A 13,686-nucleotide genomic window follows, 5' to 3' on the forward strand; every position below is an offset into this window, starting at 1 on the left:
GAAGTGACATAACAGTCGATGACATGATATTACATTGTCTCGGTCCTTGAACAGAGGAAAATATTGAGACTAAATTTTGCCAGTTTTTTTATTTTTTTAAATTCTAATCAATAAGCATTCTCTTTCTCAAATAAAGTTCTTTTCGGTGGTAAAGTATTCAAGCTTTGTTCAAGCTCGACACATAAATTATTCGGATTTGGACCAAGGATCGCTATTTACTTACTCATCGAGAAAAAAACGATCATATTGTGACATACTGCTTAACAACCATGGTGACAAACATGAGCTGTCTATTGTGTTCAAAATATTTGACAATGTTTTATCGATTGTTTTCATTACCATTTTTCAAAATAGCGAAAAAATGGTGAACGAAGTGAAAACTTTTGTATTAGTTGATGAAACATAATTGGATGATATACCAGGTATTTTGCAGGATCACATTACGTCATATTTGTCATTTTGATAGTTGCAAGTGGCAGAGTGTATTGAAACATTAAATTTCATTGTATTCACATATCATTTCGATCAAAAGCAAAAATCACAAATTAGAAGCATGCGTTAATTTATTTGCTAACGAAAATATCCCAACCCTCTTTTCTTTTCAATTTAAAGGAACTTTTTATTTAAAATTTCGTGTAAGTTTACAAGAAGCTCAGAACTGTCCTTTTCTGGCGTTTTCATTGATGTCAACTGCAACATTCTTTTGTAATCAGCGATGTAGATGAAGTGTTGATTATGATCACTGAAAAAAAATTTGCCACAAATTTGTGAGAGAGATTTTTGTATTTTCAGTGTTGGATGAAAAAAGGAAACGAAGACAAGGTAAGAGCTCAGATGATGAACAATATAATCCAATTAAGATAACAATGAAATGAAGAAAAAATATAGATTTTTATCTGACTTTACTATTGACCATTGGTCATATATTTATTCTGATGTCAACGACGTTTTGAATAAACAATTTAGAAATATATGTTTTAAGTCGCTAGTTTCTAATGTTCGTTCTCAAGTTAGTAATATACTTGAATATATAAACATTGGTGACAGCTACAATTGAAGATGGTTACAACTTACAAACATACCTAATGTTTTAACTAATTTTGACCGACTACATTGATATTTGTAATTCTGTTATGATAAACCATATTGCGAGTTTAAATATTCCATTGGAAAACATACAGCATCAGGTACTGTCCTTTTATAAAATGGAAACAAAATAATCATGTATTTTTGATTTTATTATTTTTGTTTAGCGGCGAGCAGTGGGAGTTTTGTGTGTTAGGTGGCGTTTAACCGAGTATCAGAATAGAGCGCAAAGTGACATAACAGTCCATGGCATGATATTACATGGTTTCGGCCCGTGAACAGAGGAAAATATTGAGACTTAATATAACTCTGGGTTTTTTTTCAATATTAATCAATAAGCGTTTTTTTTTTTTTTTTTTTTTGTCAAAAACGATCATTTCGGTGGTAAAGTATTCATGATTTGTTCAAGCTCGACACATAAATTATACGAGTTTGGACAAAGAATCGTCATTTACTTACTCATCAACGAAAAAAACGATCATATTGTGACATACTTTTTAACAACCATGATGACACACATTACCTTCCATTGTGTTCAAAATATTTGATAATGTTTGTGGGTTGTTTTCATGACCATTTTACAAAATAGGGAAAAATGGTGAATGAAGTGAAAACTTTTGTATTAGTTCATGAAATATCAATGTATAATTTTCTAATTTATCAGGCATTTTGACATGACCACATGTTTGTCATTTTATTAGTTGCAAGTGTCAAAGTGTACTACATAATTAAATTCCATTGTATTTAAATACCTTTTCGATTAAAGTCAAAAATCTCAATTTCAAAGCATGAGTTAATTTATTTGCTAACGAAAATAGCCCCCTTTTATTGGTTTTTTGTGTATTATTACAAGAAGTTTATAACCGTCCGTTTCTGCCATTTTCATTAATGCCAAATGCAACATTCTTTTTGTAATAAGTAATGTAGATGGAGTGTTGCTTATAATCAATGCCATATGTTTTGGTACAATTTTGTAAGTGAGATTTTTGTAGTTTCAGTGTCTGATGGAGATCTGAAAAGAAAACAACGTAAGAGCTCTGATGATAAACAATATAATCCAATTGAGATAACAATAACATGGAGAAAACATTAAAAGATTTGTGTGTATTCCAAAAAATGTAATATGAATTATTATCATTATCTTTTTTATCTAACTTCGCAATTTGCCACTGGTTAAAAAAAATTTATGTCAACGACTTTTTGAGAAAGCTATTTAGAAATATATGTCAAAAGTCGCTTATTTCTAATCTTCTTTCTCATATTAGTAATATACCTCAATATTTAAACATGGTGACAGCTACAATAGAGGTGATTATAAGTTACAAACATACCTAACTTTTTAACAAACTTTTGACTTAAAATATTAATATTTGTAATTTTTTAATGAAAGAATTTTACGAGTTTAAAAATACCATACATTATATACAGTGAAATTCATACGACATCATGTACTGAAAAATGAAAACAAAATATCATGTATAGTAATGTGTAAATTTTGTTCAATCAATTTTGTTTAGCTTCGAAAAGTGAGACTAGTGAGAGCACTGAGAATACTGAGTGCGCTGACTGCAGTTCCGAAGGTATATACATTATGTTATGTAATGCTCCATCTCAAAATTGATTGACTTTAAACTTGAAATTGCATGTGATATTTGTATTCCATTTAAGTGAACATTTGGAATTTATTTCAGAGATACTATTTATAATGCCTGAGAAATTCGTGTGGCACAATGCATCACTCCATTATTTGTTACTAATTAGTTATTTATTACTTTCTTTACAGAGTTAAGTAAAAGTAATGAGAGCCGATAGGTACAAGGTAATTACCCAATTTCGTTATGTTATAAACATAAAACCAATTGCTAACATTTTGTTGGTATAAGACAATTGTTTATTCTAAACAGCAATCGCGTACATGATTACTAGATTTGATATGGTAATGTAAGTTTTCTTCTCTTACAGGTCAGAAGATTACATGAGAGAGGAACGCTGCGGAAATAGACATCATATCTTTACAAATAAATACATCAAAATAAAAAGAAGACATTCAAATTTATGTACATGCTTTTGTTGTCAGATAAGTAAACGAATTTATTAATTCATATACTTTGCTTAATTTTTTGTCTAATATGAACAACAATGCCTGTTTCTGGTTGGAGGTCAAGTCAGACACCACTCCGTTCATTTAATGGTATTTACTTATCGGATTTTTAACAGGTTGTCCTCTCCGTTCCCGTTGTAGTTCAGTTGGTTTTGATGTTTCGATCGCTTCCTTTCAAGCCTCTCCCTTTTTGTGTCTCGGTTATTCTTTGTTTAAATAATCCCCATTAGTTTTGATCTCACGTTCATTCTCTTTGGAAGTCTTCCCGTTTGTTTAGTGGTCTAGATTATTCTTTTAAATGTGTTCGTGCTGATTTTGATGTAGCATTCTTTCCTTTAAATGTTTCCCTATTGGATTTATTGTTTCGATCATTGGTATTGAAATTTCCCCAATGATTTTGGTGTCTCGATTGTGTTGTCTGGGAGTTACTTACGATTTGAAACATCATCAAACAAATTATCTACATTTACTACAAACTCAGGACTTTATTCAGTTCCAGTTAGCCTATATATAATAGTAATCCATGGCGTCGATTAGTTCTGTGTCGATCTAAAGTGAAATATTGAGATAAATGTATTAACATCCTCATCTTTGCACCACGTGATATGCTATCATTGTACTAAAGACGTTTGTAAATGAAACATCTAATAACTTCATTATCAAGTGCTAAAAACTCGCTCCATTAATTGGACGGATTTATCATTATTCTTATTCTGGCAGTTCTATATTGATATTAATATATATTATACTATGCTAATTGCAAGTTAATCTGACTGGTCAGAAATAATGTGATGAATTCACCTGATTCGTTAGTCTCCTTTTAAAGATATTGTTTAAAAAGTCTGCAACCTATGGGCACGCAGTCTACTCCGTTACCCTGACTACAAATAAGGTAGGTTAGGTAGGTCATAAAATACAATGTATTGAAACCCCTGTAAAAACAACAACAAAAAACCAACTTCTAAACAATGATTCTCGAAACATTGGTCAGTGACTAACAAGCAGTTGGTTCGACGGCCGTGATGCGTTTATATATATGGACAAAACTCTGTATGATTGTGTAAGCTAGACTTATATACTTCCACTTTATTTTTTGCAGATTTAATCAAAATTTGATATATCATGAGAACATAAATATCTTTTTCTTTCTCGCTTTTTTCTGAGTTGGTCGTCGAAGTCAAGGTCCTCTGGTTAGCCTAAAATTATAAGAAACCTATTCGAAAAAGTGATACATGGGGGACAACTCGCACAAGTATCTGCTCTTCATATCATTCATAATGGAGCATGTTATGGCAAAACGTTTCTGCCTTTGACGTCAACATTTAAATAACAGCATACCTTCTGACGCCGGAATATGGCCGATTAGGCATTTCTGTCTTGACGCTTGGAAGTGGGTGTGGTCACGTGGAAAGCAATGGATTGGCGGTGTACTTTATCCAACCTTTCTAGTAGTGGTACGGATTTGATGTCGTAACTGAGGTTACTCCTGGCTGAAAGAGGACCGTCCACACTCTCTTTATCATCAAAATCTAAGGACAGGGCCCGGGGAATATACAGACCTGGGAAAATACAGAATCTACTGTAAAATGCTACAATACAAATTTAAACCGGCTATGTGTCTTAGTTGACCTCTTTCACGATTTACCAATCTCATTTATCTCCCCTTAACTAATTCTTCATTCACAGGCACTTTCCTCGTCTATTGATACAGCCAATTGTATATTGGATGCATTGACAGACGAGGCGAGTGCCTTCGCTTCAATATACTGTCATTATTATCATACCGATTTGACTTTGTACAGCCAAACTGATAGTCTACTGTCGAACTCCATGACTGTATTATGTCTGACAGAGAAAAAGAATGAAATTAGCGCATATATAAAACAAATCTATGGGAAATGAAAGATAGAAAAAATAAACCAATTTGTTTACATCTGACAGAAAAATACGAAAGCGTCTTCGTGGACTTTTTTGGAGAAACTTAAATTTAAAGCCCATACTCCAAAACAAAACCATATATATACACTTGTATATATCAATGTTTATATTTTGACCTCTTAACAGTAGTAAGACTTATGTAAGTAGCAAATTATCGGGAATAAAATTGAGATAAAATGTATATTTATGAAAGTATTTATGAATTCCCCCCAAAAATAACTGGGTCCGACCGATCATTTTATTTTTATTTATATATTTTTTTTATTCCGATTTTTTCCACATAATCACATACATCTATACATCGCATATATTTTATTGGATATGTTATTATTTACATTAAACCTCAATATTCAAGGACAATTTAAAATAAATATTTAGATTATCATTATACATATTCATAAAATGAATGTACAGTACATTGCACATGTAAAATATGGACATGTATTTGTTGTTACTTCACGAAACAAGGTAAAACTATAAACAGAAACTGTGTAGTTTACAAACCCATTGGTTTAACAATAGACAAAAATTCCGCAGTTTACCAACCAGCTAGTATGTTAACTTAAAATTTGATTAATAAGATTCCATTTATATTTTACCTTATGTTATTTATTAACATTATCATTATATTCATAACATGAATGAACAGTACAATACATATGTAAAATATGGACATGTATCTGTTTCTACCTCACGAAACATGGTAAAACTATAAATAGAAACTGTGTAGTTTACAAATCCATAGGTTTACCTATAGACAAAACAACCAGCTAATTTGTTAACTTAAATATTGATTGATAAATTTTATTTTACCTTTTCTTGTTTTTGATGATGATATGTTAACAATGCCATATGTTCTATTTTATTGTTATGGTTGATGTATTTTTTGCTTTCAGAAATTATTTGAGTTGTGTTTTTCAATTTACACAAATATATATAGTATCTCATAAGCAGCGATAAAAAGTTTATCTCATAATTATGTTCTATGTCTGTTACAACAAAAAGAAATGTCATTTGGTGTCTAGATCAAGTTATTTGCCATTTGTTTTCCAACATTTCCATAAACAAAACCCAGAAAGTTTTAACAACACTACATTCCCAAAATAGATGAAGGATATAGTTTCTCTTCCAATTGTTTAGACGATAATTTTTTCAGTTTCTGAAAGTTTACATTTAATCAACTTAGTAATTGTATGCAATAGTCTGTGCACTAGTTTATAATGCAAGTTAATAGGTTGATTATCATCAGTTACCTCATTTGGTATAAGATAAAGGAATTCACAGGTTTCATTACTAATATCAGTATGTCATATTTCTTGCCACTTTCTTCGGCTATTAAGTGGTTTTTCAGAAAGAGGTCTGATCATAATAATATATACTCGAGGATTTCCTTTGGACAATAATTGGTTTCTTGGAATTTAGCAAGAAAAGAAAAGGTATCGGACTCGAATTCAGATTTTGCTTGACGTCTATTGGATTGCTGGTTAGCTTTTCCGTATTCCTCGAACGTTGTCAACTTCGCCTATCTGAATTTTCTCGATGTTTTGTTGTATGCATTTGCTATATATCAAAATTAAATATTAAGTTGTATGTTTGTTGTTATCTATCAGTTATTACTAAAATATTTTGATAATATGTTCAAATGGAAGCACTATTAGGCAAGTTCACGAAATACTCGATATGTAAACAACGGCAATGTATGTAGTTTATGTGTAGTGCACCTTTTTGTTGTCTCGTTCTCGGCTCAGTGACAAATCCCGAGATTAAAATAAATTCATAAATAATTCATCAACAGAATAGTAGTACCGAGAACAATTGAGCAATACTGTGTATATTTGGGAAAAAAACAACATAATGAGTATTGCTGAGGCAATACATTTCCCTGCGGGTCACAGCAGCAATCAAGATTCAATTAGGTAGCCCTGTCGAGAGTAAGAGTTATTATTCCCTCGCGCAACGAGTCGCCAAGGGTATATAGAGATATACCCGTACTAAGTACGTATGTATTTAAATAAGTACGTACGTACATATATTTGTCCGGACCATAACATTAAAACAATGGGTGATAATTTCATCAAACTTTATACACATCAGACCACAACAAGGTGGGGTACATTGTGCAGAAACAGTAGCTCTTGCTTCCGTTTGCATAGAAGTATACCCCTTTAAAAAAAATATTTATCTTGTTGTGAGCATAATTTTCAAACCATGCATTATAATTGCATCAAACTTCATACACATCAAGACCACATCAAGGCGGAGTGTAGTACGCAAGAACCGTATTCCTTTTTTGCATAGTTATTCCCCTTTTTTAAAGAAAAATAATTACCTTGTCTGGAGCATAACTTTCAAACCATGCATGATAATTTCATCAAACTTCATACATATCAAGACCACATCAAGGCGGAGTGTAGTACGCAAGAACCGTAACTTTTACTTCCGTTTTCACAGAGTTATTACTCTTTGAGGGAAAAAATCCTACAACAAATTTCTTACACCAAGTATTGCTACCTAGATTATCAAATCGCAGCATCAAAGAATTGTAACTCGTCCTTCGGTTTTCACATTTCGGTTTTCATAGATTTATTCCTCTATCTATAAACGATACTTACAGTATTCTTTTCTACAGAGGATATGGAAACGGGATGCAGTATACAAAGTTGGGTTAGTAAGTCAGGTTTGCCTCAAATGGATTAGTATTGTTCCGCGATGCCTTATTTCCTACCGGTGAAGAAAATATCTATAATAGATTGTTATCAACTGATTTTTGTTTACTTTTTTACTAACAATAAGAAAGGGTCCACTTCGGTATTAAGTTTGTAACTCTTTGCTTTTTGAGTATACCCTCTATGTCACAAAGGGCCTGTTTCCAGTAATGTTAATTCTCCATAGGAGCCTGCCCCCGTATAACTTCTTATCTAGCTCAACTACAGTTTTTTTCTTTTCCGAAGAATAATTATATACCTTTCCGACACCCAGATTTCATAATGTCAGTGAAAATGTATTTTTATAAAGTTGTCATTTTTAGCATCAAAGACATAAGGTCGTAAATAAAAGAAGGTTATCTCGAAATTGTAATTCGCAACATAGTATAAATTTCTTTTGATAAATATTTCCAAAACATCGTGTTTATTCATAAATCATAAAATGAAAATTTTCTCGGATGAAAATGCACTTGCAGAGACACAATTATGAAGAAAAATGCTCTAAAATTGCAATTTTCTCCCGTTATATAGTTTTGGATGCAAATTTTCATCACAAAATCGGATAGAGCGTTACTTGTTTCATATGTGTACCAAAAATCAGCTAATTCCATGTGGTGGAACGTTCTCATATCGCCGCCTGAATGTGGTTGTAAATTGAAAGAAAAGGGGAAATGAGTAACAACCTTGTCTGAAACCCTATTATATAGCTTATTATATACAAAATTTTATATTGAATATCAGAGCGGATATTTTCATGACAGTTTTATGATATCTAACGACTAAATAAACAGTATCGATATAAAGATTTACACTGAGGGCACCCTGATACATGAATACTGTTCTATCTCTAGTTGTCCTCTTTTGAATTTTCTGATCGTGTGGCCTTGTACATTTATCTGTATCTTCTTGTCTTTGTCTATACGTTTACGGAATCATTGACTCGACGCTAGCTATTCTTGTCTCACTTTCCTTGTTTTATTGTCCCATCTCCAAAGCGTTATGGCTCTGTCAGGGTCACACTTTCTTTGTGCCTGCCGACCACGCCACATCGAATAGATAGATTATCCATATGAAATACTTTATTTTGCTCTAAGTAATCAATCAATTCTGCGCTTCTTGGAGGTATTGAATGTGATTTATTATATTGTCTTGTTATTTTGTGTAATTAGTTGTTCGTTATTTATCACACATTTTCGCATAATTGTACCAAACTACTAAGTATTAGCTGTTTACAGCAATCATCGGTGGCTTGCTATTTTGTTACCTTATCGACGCTTCATAAACCAATCGTTATTGTTTCAAGATGGAGGGTAAATGTGTTGGAGAAGGCTGTCAACTAAACTTCAAGAAACGTAGTTGCAATTAGAACAGAAGTGCACGCAATGTAAATAGTCCACCATATAAATGGCTCCTAGATACGCTGGTGCAACAAGGATTGATGTCAGCAAAGGAACAAGCACTTATTTGCCAGAAGTGCTACATGAAGTATCTTCGGAACAAAAATCAGCCTGAACCTGAACCCGGGCAGAACCAGGAAATAGAGGAAGAAGACGACTCCCCGTCCCATATCCTGCCGTTGCTGACCCTTCATGGTCTTTTGAATGGATCATCTTCACACAAAAAATGCTGTCTCTGTCTTGTTACCTTTGCATTAAATGGAACAAAATCATCAGTCTTACCGAAACGTGTAAGACATCACCTGATCTATTCACACAAGCTGTGGTGTCCCACTTCATCCCGCGTCTGCTCCATTCACCTTATTGGTAACGACTAAGATCCGTCTACAGAGGTTGTCCTTGATGGTAGAGGTTCCTTGGAATCTCAGTTATCATCAAAATCGTCCGAAATCATTAATGACCTCCTAGAGGTGTCGCACGTCCTTTCACAGAACCAGTCTGCGTTTGCAATAAGCTTTTCTTCTCTTGATGACTCGGCATGCATGGCCTGGACAGGTTGGTCCAAAGATCAGTTCCTCGAAATCCACTCGCACTGTTCCCCATATCTTTCATCTGGTATATATACCAAGACTACACACGATGCTCTATTACTGTTCTGGGTAAAACTGAAAACCGACATTTCCTGGAGTCAGTGTTCTTCTCTTTTTGGAATTTCCAAGTCAAGTGTGTCCAAAACTTTCCACTCCATAGTACAGGCATTAGACACATCGATAGTCCCACAATTTCTAGGTCCGGATCACTTGACAAGAGAACAGTTGCTCGGGCACAATACTGTCTTTTCAGAAGCATGTTTTGGAGATAAAGCCACTGCCATATAAGATGGCACCTATATTTATATCCAGAAAAGCTCCAATCACAAGCTCCAGAGAATGTCCTACTGTGGCCAGAAGAAGAGAAACTATCTCAAATTCACGAGCATCGCCTTACCAGATGGCTACATTCTGGACACAGTAGGACCATTCACTGGCAGCGAAAATGATGCTACAATTACAAAAAAAGTCATGGACAAGCTTGTTACTTGGCTACAACCAGATGACAATGTTGTCGTTGACCGAGGTTTTAGAGATGTCCTACCAGTTCTCGAAGCCTCTGGCCTCAATGCTAGCATGCCGTCATACCTGAAACCCGGTCAAAGTCAACATTCTGACGTCCAAGCAAATCTTGACAGAACTATCACCAAATCGAGGTGGATTGTGGAATCCTATCATGGTCGTCTGAAACACTGGACGTTCTTCCGAACGCAATTGGTGTATAACAGCTTTATCAATGTCATCGAGGCTTTGCTTCGAACCGTCACAGCCTGTCTGAATGGTATTAGAGGACCGATCTACCAGAGATCTCCAGAGAGAGATGCCAAAGATAGGCTAATGGCTGAACGTATGAAGGACCGTTTGACAACACCGAATGGTTTAGCTCAGAGAGTCAAGACAGATCCGGATCTATCTAGACGGTCCGAGTTTGTCAAGATGGATGCATCTTCAGTACTGTTTCCCCGTCTCGATCTCGATTACTTGAGAACCATTACGTGTGGAACGTATCAGATATCTCTGGCTCCTAGTTACATCGCCGAACATTTAAGTGATGACGGAGACTATGAGGTGTGGCTTTACCAGCACTCCCCAGACCTTCTCCGATGTCAAATACATTCTCGACACAAAAGCTAAACGAAATACAACGTTTGGATACGGTTCACCGTTTCACCCGATGATGAGGCCCCAATAAAGGACTACTACTGCCAGTGCCCAGTTGGAGAGAGAACGATGGGAATGTGTGCGCACATCTCCAGTATCTTGTACTACATTGGGTATTACAGGGCGCTGGAAAACCCTCGACCATTACAACCACAGGTGAAGAAATTCCGACAAAACTTTAAAATAGTTTTCCATGCGGCAACGGAGTGCATATGTCGAAAGTATGTTTGGGGCTCGATATGAAAGATCCCCGTTACCATGTGACTAACCAAACTTATAAATATAGGTGTTATACAATCGCCCGTAGCTATGAACACTCCCGTAAATGCGAAAACCAACCAAAATCATAAGGAACACGTTTTGTTTGTTGTTCTGTCTATTTGTCAGCCAATGTCTTCAACCACGGGGACTTGTGAAGTAGCCATTTTGGATTTTTTTTTATGAAAAAGTTTTCTCACTTTTTTTCATATCTGTGTACATATTCTCAACATACCGAGCAGATACTCTCGTGTTTTTGTTAATTATCTAAAGAAAGTCGAAAATCGGCAATTCAACCATAGGCTAATTCAACCCAAGATTTGAAAATGTTCCACCACTTACATGTTGATGATTTTTCCTCTCATCAATAGCATATTACGTACTGTTTAATAGGATAAAAATTGGTTTGCATCCAACGCCCATAAAAGGGTGTATTCTCTAAAAAACACAGTTTTTGTGTCTAAAATGTTATCATCGAAAATGGCATTTTTGAGATTGTTTCTTCCATAAAACAGCCAAATGGCGCGATGGAAACATGATTTTTTGTCACAATCATGCCATGAATGTATTCTTTACAGTGACCATCATTTGATTAGACTTTCATTAATATTTTACATAACATGCACATTTTATCAACACTTAGACAGCTTCTGAAAGGTACAACTTTGAGGAGCCATACAAAACAAACCAAGTGACCTAAATCTTTATACTTTATAGATTTGTGACCACAACGGCATGGGCAATGCACCACCAACAGGAAATTTGAATCAGAGAAGGGGCCATTTTGGAAACAGGCCCTTTACACTAAAATTGACAATTGTTTATTTAAGAAGCAATGTTCTTCATTTTGTTGGGATTTTTTCCCCAATATAATTTCGAACACAATTTATTTAAATAGAACAAGACATTCATAAGGGAACGTATTACAAACACACACTCGAAAAAGTGACGTGGGAATAAAGTTGGCGCCGTAAGCCTTGATATTACACCCTTTTGTGATATCACTTCCTTGTTCTACATAAGTATGTGCTGCAGTGTCACTCCATGAGCCTTTTCGGTGTCATTAGTGTTATAAAGCGTTATGAAAAAAAATAACTAAGTGTATATATAATAATGCGATTTTTTATGCTAACGACCGTAGGGACTGAACAACTGTTCTGAATACATATTGACAAAACTAGATGATCTGACCACACGAGCATGTTGTACGATGTTTTCTTGCCGAAATATACGCAATCTAATTTCAATCCAAACAGTCTGTCAGATTCAGGTCGCCATTTTTTCACATCAAAGCATGTGCGTTTCAAAGAGTCAGTACTGCAAAGCTTCTAGATGATCTTGTGATCAAAATTTACTGATTATAAAAGAAACAAAAAATATTTCTTAAATATTCTAATTTCAATTGGTTATGCTTCAGATGAGCGAATCATAGCAATTATCTACAATGAATCTTTAATTTTGTACTCACTACTGATAAAAATGTTTTTTTTATTAAGATAGTCTTTATTTCTTTCTTTCATTTTATTTCATCTAAAAGTTAAATTTGATTTTGTTCCCCAATATTTTCGCGGGAAATGATATTTGATGACGTAACAGGAAGCGCATGCTATTTAGAACGTGGCCCGGAAATAATGTTCATCTGTTCACGATAACAATTAAAAACAGAAGGTTATCCAACATAATTGGATTGTTTCCGTATTTGTTGAGACACCAATAAGCTAGATTACAACGAAAGGTAACATTAATTTAATTCATAGTGATTTCGCATCATGTTAACGCACCATTACTGCGAAAATATCAGTGTTTGCTTGGACCTTGTTAGGCTACTTTCGTTTTACACTCGTATTTTCACAGTCATAGGGTAAACAGACACAAAATGTGTCGCATGTTATAACGAATCGTAAGGTAAAAGACATATCAAGTGATTACACTTTTGCTTTATTGGGAAGTGTCGTTTTATTAAATTGTATTGCCTTGGCAAGGCTAAGAATAGACTCCGAGTCAGGTGATCAAGCATCAAATTAGATAGCATTACTTCACACCACATGGATAGCTAAAAACATGCCTCGATTCATATAGTGCATGCTTGCTGAATTTATATATCATTGGTCAAAAGGTACATTAATTTCCAGGAAATTATCCAAAATCAGCCTAGACCATGATTAATTAAATTTATTTCAATGCCTCCACTACGGATCAAACCTGGGACCTCTGGATTACTACTATTATGCTCAATTATTTGAGCTTATAGAAGGTCTCTCTAGCCGAGCACTATATTCCGGCGAGTATTTAGCAGAGTTACAGTAAGATACTCATGTCAAAATAAATGTTTGGTTTTGTGTTGTATTATTCGTACAACCTATCAACTGGGGTCATTTATGGACGGCCTTTCCAGTGTGGTGAATTTGTGCATCAATACATGTTTCGGGAGTCTGAAGTATGTTCATGTT

The 13,686-nt window shown here is 34.4% G+C and overlaps 1 long non-coding RNA gene across 1 annotated transcript in view; it reads left to right on the plus strand.

The window, feature by feature from the left end:
• The window catches only part of LOC117330786, a 44,280-nt gene extending 41,090 nt beyond the window's left edge, over nucleotides 1–3,190 (plus strand). The window contains exons 3-4 of the long non-coding RNA XR_004533400.1: nucleotides 2,870–2,905; nucleotides 3,049–3,190. This is a non-coding gene — a long non-coding RNA (uncharacterized LOC117330786). The remainder of the gene's footprint in view (nucleotides 1–2,869; nucleotides 2,906–3,048) is intronic.
• The last annotated feature ends 10,496 nt before the right edge of the window (nucleotides 3,191–13,686 follow it).

This window comes from Pecten maximus, chromosome 7 (assembly GCF_902652985.1).
Source record: "Pecten maximus chromosome 7, xPecMax1.1, whole genome shotgun sequence".
Taxonomy (NCBI): Eukaryota; Metazoa; Mollusca; class Bivalvia; order Pectinida; family Pectinidae; genus Pecten; species Pecten maximus.